The following is a 7919-nucleotide window of genomic DNA, read 5'->3' on the forward strand; positions in this document are numbered from 1 at the left end:
AAGTCAACTAATTTAAATGGCCTCTGACTGCCCACTTGCGTTGTGCCGCCGCTGCAGCATGACTCGCCAGTTTACTCAGAAGGCATCTTCTGATGCTTTCTGAGCTCACTGGCGAGGCACACTGCAAAGGGTTCCCAACCGTTGGCTTGAGCGCCAGCACGTCTGGCCCACAAACCCTCTTACGAACTGAATGAACCGCCACAGAACCCATGGTGGTTCATGGGTGGTTCACAAACAGCGCGATTGTACAAACTGCGGTTTGCAAACGCATGAACCTACCGGTTCGTCATGAAATTCAGTTCGTGATTCGGTTCATGCCCATCCCTACCCGAGCGCTGCTCCCATTTTTAAAAAATCTTTCCAAACGAAAACTCAACCGTCTGCAAGAGAAAGCAACACTGAACCAGTGAGGAGAGAAAGAGGCCTTACCTCTCTGGGCCTTTGCCCTCTTACCGTGGTCTGCTGGAGGTAGGACGTAGCGTCGTGAACACTGACAAAAATCTGCTGCGGGCGTAGGTGATGCAGGAGGCCACAAGAGCGTAGGGTGCGCAGGACATTTGCTGTATGGAGAGGAGGAAACAAAGGGAGATGGTTATTGCGGGCTGGCATCAGTTTTTGGAGTGGGTGACTGGCATTTGAGAATGAGTCACTGCCAATCAAAAATCCACAGATAGAAATTTCCTAACACAAAAGGCTTCTCAGGCAAGACGATTCACACATTCATCAATGAGGCATCAAGTGATGGGGGGAAAATCAGGTGATTTACAAGCAGGTGTGAACTGACCCTTACTCATGTGGCAGCAAATAGGTGAAGAAACCACCCACCACTCCAACAGTCAGCTGATTCCTCAGGACTTAAAAAGGTGACGTGAAGAAAAGAACAAGCCTCAGTCCATAGGATGCAAGGGGCAGCCTAAATTTGAGTCATGGCTGAGCAGGGAAGACAGCAAGTGTGTGTGTGTGGGGGGGGGGGGAGTGATTAACCCTTCAACCCCCACACAGTTTTGCTATCCAAAACTGGGCTCCCTGTGGGGAGGGGGGGGATACATCTTTTTCCCCTTCAAAATGCTAATGGAGCGGGGGGAGCTAGTTTTGAATAGCAAAACTAAGCAGAGGTTGAAACACCCTCCCTTCCCTGCACAGCCCTGAGGCAAACTGAGGCTGCACACGTCTACTATTTGCGTTTTGTCAATGAGCGGTGTGATCTCCATCTGGTCACTTTGAGCCTTTTGTCTGGGTGGAGACAAAGGGTAAATACCAAAATACACCGTGCAACCAAACTGTTTTGGTATTTCTCCGGTTTGTGACATTGTGGTCCCCCTTTGTATTTTTGCTGGAGACAAAGGGTGGCCCCACACATAAAACATTAAGGTGTGTACCCAAGTCGTTCTGAAGGATACACCTAAAAAATTTAAAACGGCAAAGACCAAACTATCCACAGAAGTAGAGTTCCGGGGTCAGAACTGCCACTGTATAATTTGGCTCCAAGAACCAGCCACTCCCCCCCCTCATCAGCTCAAAATGGCTGGAGGCATGGCCCTGAGGAAACCACAGGGAAGATTCCCTGAGAAAGGACTCGTCACCCTGTGCATGGCTTCCCTGATCTAAACTTTTCCTCCTGAGCTGCTTTGAGATCCAGTAGGGGGAAAGGGCACGAACCATATGAGCATCTTTGTTTTCCCCTGCCAGGGCTTAAATCATGGCAGGTAGCGGGGCCCTTTTTCGTGCAAGGAAACGGCACTTTGATAGTGGTCCTGTCCATAGTCCTGGCTGCAGATTCTTTTCAAGGTTACACAAAATCTAAAGTTTCGGTGTTTAGTTTAAAGTCTCCAACATATCTTGGTACTAGAGGCAACGAACGAACATATCGTGCAGGCATACCAGCCAGGGAGCCAAGTCTGGCTACAGACCCCTGCTGAGCACCCAGCCAGTGGCACGCCTAGGCTCGCCTCTGCATAATGTGTGAAATGGACTGAAGAACCCTTATTTTATTGGCTAATTTAGTTTTTCCCCCCTCAAACGCATGCAAAAATACCACATTGCCTCCAAAAAATGAACTGGGACCAAGAGAGATCACCCACTCACCATTGCAAGCAGCCAAATGCACCTGCATGCCTGCTTTTTGGCATTCAATGCACACCTGCAAAGTAAGATCAGCAAAGTAAGATCATGGAATCTCAGAAACGCCCCCATGGGTCCCTCGCAGCACCTCCATCATTGTCTGAGAGCCCGGGAAGCTGTGATCTAACTCATTTGTGTGAAACTGGAAGGACCATGCCATCAAAGGAAGCCTCCAGACTTGTCAAACCGTAGTGTCCTCTGTGGCTGTTTGCACCAGGAGGAGATGTGGTCTTTATGTCACATCCTGGCATCGTGGGCCACTTCCTGGGTTTCCCCCTCCCCTCTACAAATCCTTGAGTAAGTCAAATAATCGCCAGTGCTAACACTGATCCTTTGGGGGTCTCCATCGTTCACCTCCCTCATAATGTGAAAATTGCCCGCTCATCATCTTTTAAGTTGACAGGTTTTGTTGGCAATTAACACAGCAGTGGCGCACAACCTGATTAAGAGCAGATAAGGTTTATTTATGGATGAACATACTTGATGGGAAAGAGGAGAGACAGAGATAGGCTCCTAACTACATCTCTAGCTGAGAGAGGGGGGTAAGACCGAGTGTGGCACTTCCGAGGAGAAGGGGGAAATTGCCCTGAGAGTAACCATCTGGAGACAGACAAGGAATGACACTCAACAGGAGAGAGAAGGTGCCGTCTTCGCTGTCCTGTCTAATTGTCTTCTTGCTGCCCCCTGCAGGGTCTTCTCTGCATCTTCTTTGTACACCAGACACTGCCTTTTCCGACAAGTTTAACTTAAACAGTGTTCATCCTTTACACTGAGCAATGGCTGATGGGGCCCAAAAGCAACACTGGCTGACTGGTCTCTAATGAAGGGAGCTTTGACTCTAGAAAGCTTCCACCCCGGGAATCTTGCTGGCACCTAAGGTGCTACTGGACTCAAACCGTGCTGCTCTACTGCAGGCCAACACAGGTACCCCCCTGAAACTGGCTGGTGGATTCACTTCTGTGCAAGGTGAGACACAGGCAAAGAGTGTCTGACTATACACGCAACCCACCAATACAGGTACATTTCCACAACGTGGGGAATACTAACTCCCTTGGGCATTTCGAAGTTGGACAGCCTGAGTGGATAGGAATTGAGCCCCCGCACAGCGAACAAAAGTGCCTGCTTGGAACTCCTGGTGCATGTCTGGCCAGATCTGGGGTGGGCACATTGCAGACACTTTTATTGGGAACATTTGGCTGTACAATCTCAGGAGAATATACAGTTGACCAGAGAGAAGTACTACTGGACATGTGATTGCACTGGAGGCTTCATTTGTATTTTTGTATTTCTTTTCTTTGCCCAGTGGTTAAACTTTGGAACAATTGGTTTCTGGTCTTTATTCCATATTTTGTATATGTATGATTGTATGTATTTTTGCATATCAGCCAACATGTTCTGTCTGTATTAGACCTCTGAGGAAGGCCTGTAAAGGCCGAAACACGTTAGGTCTATCTTGTTAGCCCTTGTATGTTTTTATATTTGTATATGAGGTAGGAATGGGCCCGTGTTTGTTATTTCAATTTATGTTGAATAAATACATATATATTTTTGTATGTTTCATAATTAGATTTTTAGAGTTGGCCCTCTTCTATTCTTGACTAACCTTTTTAGGTTCCGAATTCTAGGTTTAGGTTCAGTCTTTCCCCCTTTTTTCTTCTTTGTCCTTACAGTGTAACGTGTGGCCAGGCCCTAACGCGCTTCCTGGCATGCAAACTTTTCGCCTTGTGTGGCCCACTCGCAACAAACCCTCTGTGGGAAAGGATGAGCGAAGGAACTCTTTGAAAGCTCTTCTGTTTTGTTTCCTTGTGGGAGGAGCTAATGGCATGGATCCAGCCCCTATCCCACCACCTCACTGAACTAAGTTTGCTTATTTATTTATTTATTTATTTATTTATGTGTTTATACCCCACATTTCCTTTTGGCTCAGGTCTGAAGACTTCCTCTAAACTTAAGTGGCTCTCCCATTGGAGGAAGAGCCACTTAAGAAAGTTGGAGGAAGGCACCTTAGGCTGGAGGGAGGCTGCTTGAAGGATGGCTGGATCCACCCCAGTGCCCAAAGTGAAAATTCACTGCCAGCGAATGCAGCAACGGGCAGACAGCCTCGCGAAAGTCCCTGAACTGCTCCTAGTCAGGAAGACTAAAGGGAAGCTCTGGATACCAGTGCTACCGGGCAGCAACAAGGGAAGTCCCTGGCCTCTGTGCTCTGTTTGCTGGCCCTCCAGGGCAGCTAGTTGTCCAACCGTGTGAAACAGGATGCTGGACTAGATGGCACACTGGTCTTCACAGTGGCAAAGAATGCAAAAGGGAGATTCCTCGCCAAGTGGCTGCAGCCACGGTTAGAAGGAAGAACATCTGGACAGACAGGCTGGACTCCATCCCCACTGGAGGTTCAGCACTCGTTCTTTTTAGCTTGAAGGGTTTCTCCTCCCTCCGAATGGTACCTGGATAAGGAGACGTGCCCCGGCTGAATCGACAAAGGCCACTCCACTGCAGTCAAGGACCACAGCCTGTACAGCTGTATCTGGAAGTGCAAAGGAGACGGAGCACATTGTCAGCCACAATCCAAGGTGGATCTACAATCCTGAGTCCAGCAGCTCCAGTGGAAGTTAGTCAAGTACCACTCTAAACATGCTCAATGGTTTTCCCTTTACCAGCCAATTTTGGGGTAGAGGAAAACTTTTGCATTTGTGGAGTTTTGCCTCAAAGACACTCCCCCCCCTGCCCCCCAGCCCAGCCCTGACAACTCAGCGCAAGAAGTCTCAGTCCCTGAATCGGTACAGTGCACAAAAAAGACTTTAGCAAATTCTATGGCCACCATCACTGCCCGGAGGCAGAAATATCTTCTGCAGAATTAAATAAAAGGGGAAAGGTTTAATTCCTTCTTGACTGCATAGGAAAAGCTGATTTAACTGAAATTTTGACAAAGATGCACAACGTAAAGTAGGCATAACTGTATCCAGAAGTATCCTTTTTGTTTTGTCTATATTCACAAGTCCTGCCGACTTAGCAGTTCGAAAGCAAGAAATTGCAAGTCGATAAATAGGTACCACTTCAGTGGGAAGGTAACAGCGTTCCGTGCGCCTTGGCGTTTAGTCATGCCGGCCACATGACCACTGAAACATCTTCGGACAGCGTTGGCTCTTTGGCCTGGAAACGGAGATGAGCACCGTAACCCTAGAGTCGGACTCGAATGGCTTTCGAGCAAGGGAACCTTTACCTTTACCTTTATATTCACATGACGTTGGGACGTCCTGACTCTGTGTGGCCCCCACATCCTCCTCATGTGTCCTGCTGATGGACTGGGTCCCACAGAGCATTTCTGCTCATGGAAGGACTTCCTTGTCTTCCCCTTCCTGCTGCTGTCCAAAATGCCCACCAAATTTCTGCTCAGGAGTGTGGGAGGGGCCCCCTGTCCATAAGAAGCAGTATTTGGGGAGCATTTTGGAACTGCAGCAGGAGGAGAGAGGCAAGAAAGTTGCGGTCCACGGATGGAAGGATTCCTAGAAAGTCTCTGTGGGATTCAGACCCATCCAGCCACTAGCCGCATGATTCCAAACTGTCCTTCAAAAGCAGAGCAGAACAAGCACTGTACACATCTGAGCATATCCCAGGTGTAAAGTCTGAGTTCTCAGGTTGCAAAATCCCAGATTTCCCCACAACTACTCTGCCACTCCACAGTAGAGGACGTCCCCTGCTTCTCTGGTACACACGAGGGCAAAAGGGAGCATTCAACCTTTTCCCTGCCTGCCACTTTTCTCTACTCCAAATCACCTCCCGCTGCAGAGCTCAAAATGCCCAGGGCAATCCCTCAGGTGTAGGAAGAAAATCATCTTGGCATACCTGAGCCAGGTTTCTTGTCTAGGACAGAGACGCTGCTTTCCTAGGAGGAAAAGAGGAACAATTAAGCTTCGCTTAGGAGAAGTGTGGAGAAGTGAGATTCTCTGCTCTGTCTCCAATCCATAACCTGTTTACATGATTGTTTATCACAGGGCGTGAACTCTTAGATTCAACTCCACTTTTGTTTTGTTAATTCACTGGGATGGATCAGAGGGTGAAACACAGCCAGTAACGAGGCTGGGGCTGCGGATGGGGCTTGGATTCATATCCATGATAAGATCACCTAAACAATAGCCACTAGTGGAATTCACAGTCTGCTAGAAACATTTGTGTTTTCCATGAAGTAAACACCAAACTGCTTGTGCGATGATGGCGTCCTGTAATGGGAACTCCAGATGTGACATCTGGCTCTATACAGTTGTTTGAGGTGGGGAGGGCATTCTAGACGGGGTCTGTGGTGCTGGGCATGAGAGGTTAGCTTCCCCACCCCTCACTATTTTCCCAAATGGAAATCCTGCTCCCCCCAGCTCAATTATGCTAGATGTGGAGGCCTTTGTGCTGTCTCCTGTCTCAAACTTGAGAAGATGGCACCAAAGAGCTTAGACAGATAGAGAGGTCAGGACGCACAGAGCATCCTTTCCTTCCTGCTCTCTGAGCCTTTCCTTTGAAGCAGAATGCTACTCTTGGGGGCAATTTCCTCTGCTGCCGCTCTCACGCCGCCTTCTCTCTCGCCTGCACACAAGGAAGGAGCTTGATCTCTCCATCTTGCCCCATGGAGGCTGGACATGCGTCCAGCATCCGACACCATCTAGTTAGTAAGAATAGGTAATCTAAACCAGGAAAAAGAGGAAGGCCCAGGCCACTTTGCTGGTGTTGCTTAGGAAGTGACATCATCATGCCAGCAACATCGGGTCAACACTCTGGTATTTGGGCAAAAACTCTATGGTACAAGCCGTTTTTACTATAGAGTTTTTGCCCAAATACCAGAGCATTGCAGTGTGATAACATCACTTCTGGTGTGACGCTGGCAACGTGGCATGGGCCTTCCTCTTCCTCCTGGTACGTCCCTTACAATCCTTCACCCGTTGCCAGGGACCAAGCAGCCCTACCGTGCCCCTGTCTTCCAAGGTGAGGCAGGTGGTAACCAAAGACATTACCCTACTCTCTTTTACGTACTAGGCCAAAAGGTTTTTTAGTTATTTTAACAAAGGGGTTGATATTTTAACAGTGCTTTTATAGTCTGCTTCTAGCTCGAAAATTAGTTTATAAGACTCGTTCTAAGCTGTCCAATGTCATACACTCCGTCTTGGTCTTCAGTGCTGGGTTTTTAATAGTTTACTTATCATTAACAACTTTCATAGCATATTATGTTTCGTTGGTTGTAAGCAGCCTTGAGCTGGTTCCAAGGAGAGACATTTTATAAATAAACAAATCTCATATGAGGCTCTCTTACTCTGAGCAAATACATGAAGAACTGTGACAGTACATCAAATCACTGTAATTCAGGGAACATGCTGAATGCATACCCTCATGCAAAACTAATAATAAAGTCAACTCTGGTGGCTAAAAGGCTGGTTATGCAGGAGAGACATCAGAAGTCCCGACGTCCTCTTTAACGCTGCAAATCGGCAGTGTTAAGGTGGGTTCTGATTTGGATTGGGCTGATGGTGCTAGAATCCTCAGTACCACCACCAATTTTCTGTTGTTGGAGCTTTCCAAAGAGTAGCAATTGTGGTCTTGGCAGCGTCGGAATCACTATTTAATAGATTCTGTTTCAAGCAAACTAGACACTACTTCTCAAAGCCCAAAACATCAACGGTTTGTTGAAAAGTGGTACCCAATTTTAGATTATCTATCTCAACAACAATTTATCTCCTCTGAATGGTCCCAATTCTATAAGTGGATTTAACAAGGGTTTTTTTTTTCCCTATTGAACCGAAGGCTCATGAATACATATCTTC

At 47.6% G+C, this 7919-nt stretch overlaps 1 long non-coding RNA gene across 1 annotated transcript; it reads right to left on the minus strand.

Moving 5' to 3' along the window:
• Positions 1 to 468: 468 nt before the first annotated feature.
• On the minus strand, positions 469 to 5993 carry LOC107120723. Its single transcript, XR_001482833.1, has 4 exons — positions 5962 to 5993; positions 4563 to 4642; positions 2086 to 2140; positions 469 to 560 (listed from the first exon to the last, which is right to left on the minus strand). It is a non-coding gene; the product is annotated as an uncharacterized LOC107120723 (long non-coding RNA).
• Positions 5994 to 7919: the final 1926 nt, after the last annotated feature.

This window comes from Gekko japonicus, unplaced genomic scaffold (assembly GCF_001447785.1).
Source record: "Gekko japonicus isolate JY-2015 unplaced genomic scaffold, Gekko_japonicus_V1.1 scaffold1573, whole genome shotgun sequence".
Classification (NCBI taxonomy): Eukaryota; Metazoa; Chordata; class Lepidosauria; order Squamata; family Gekkonidae; genus Gekko; species Gekko japonicus.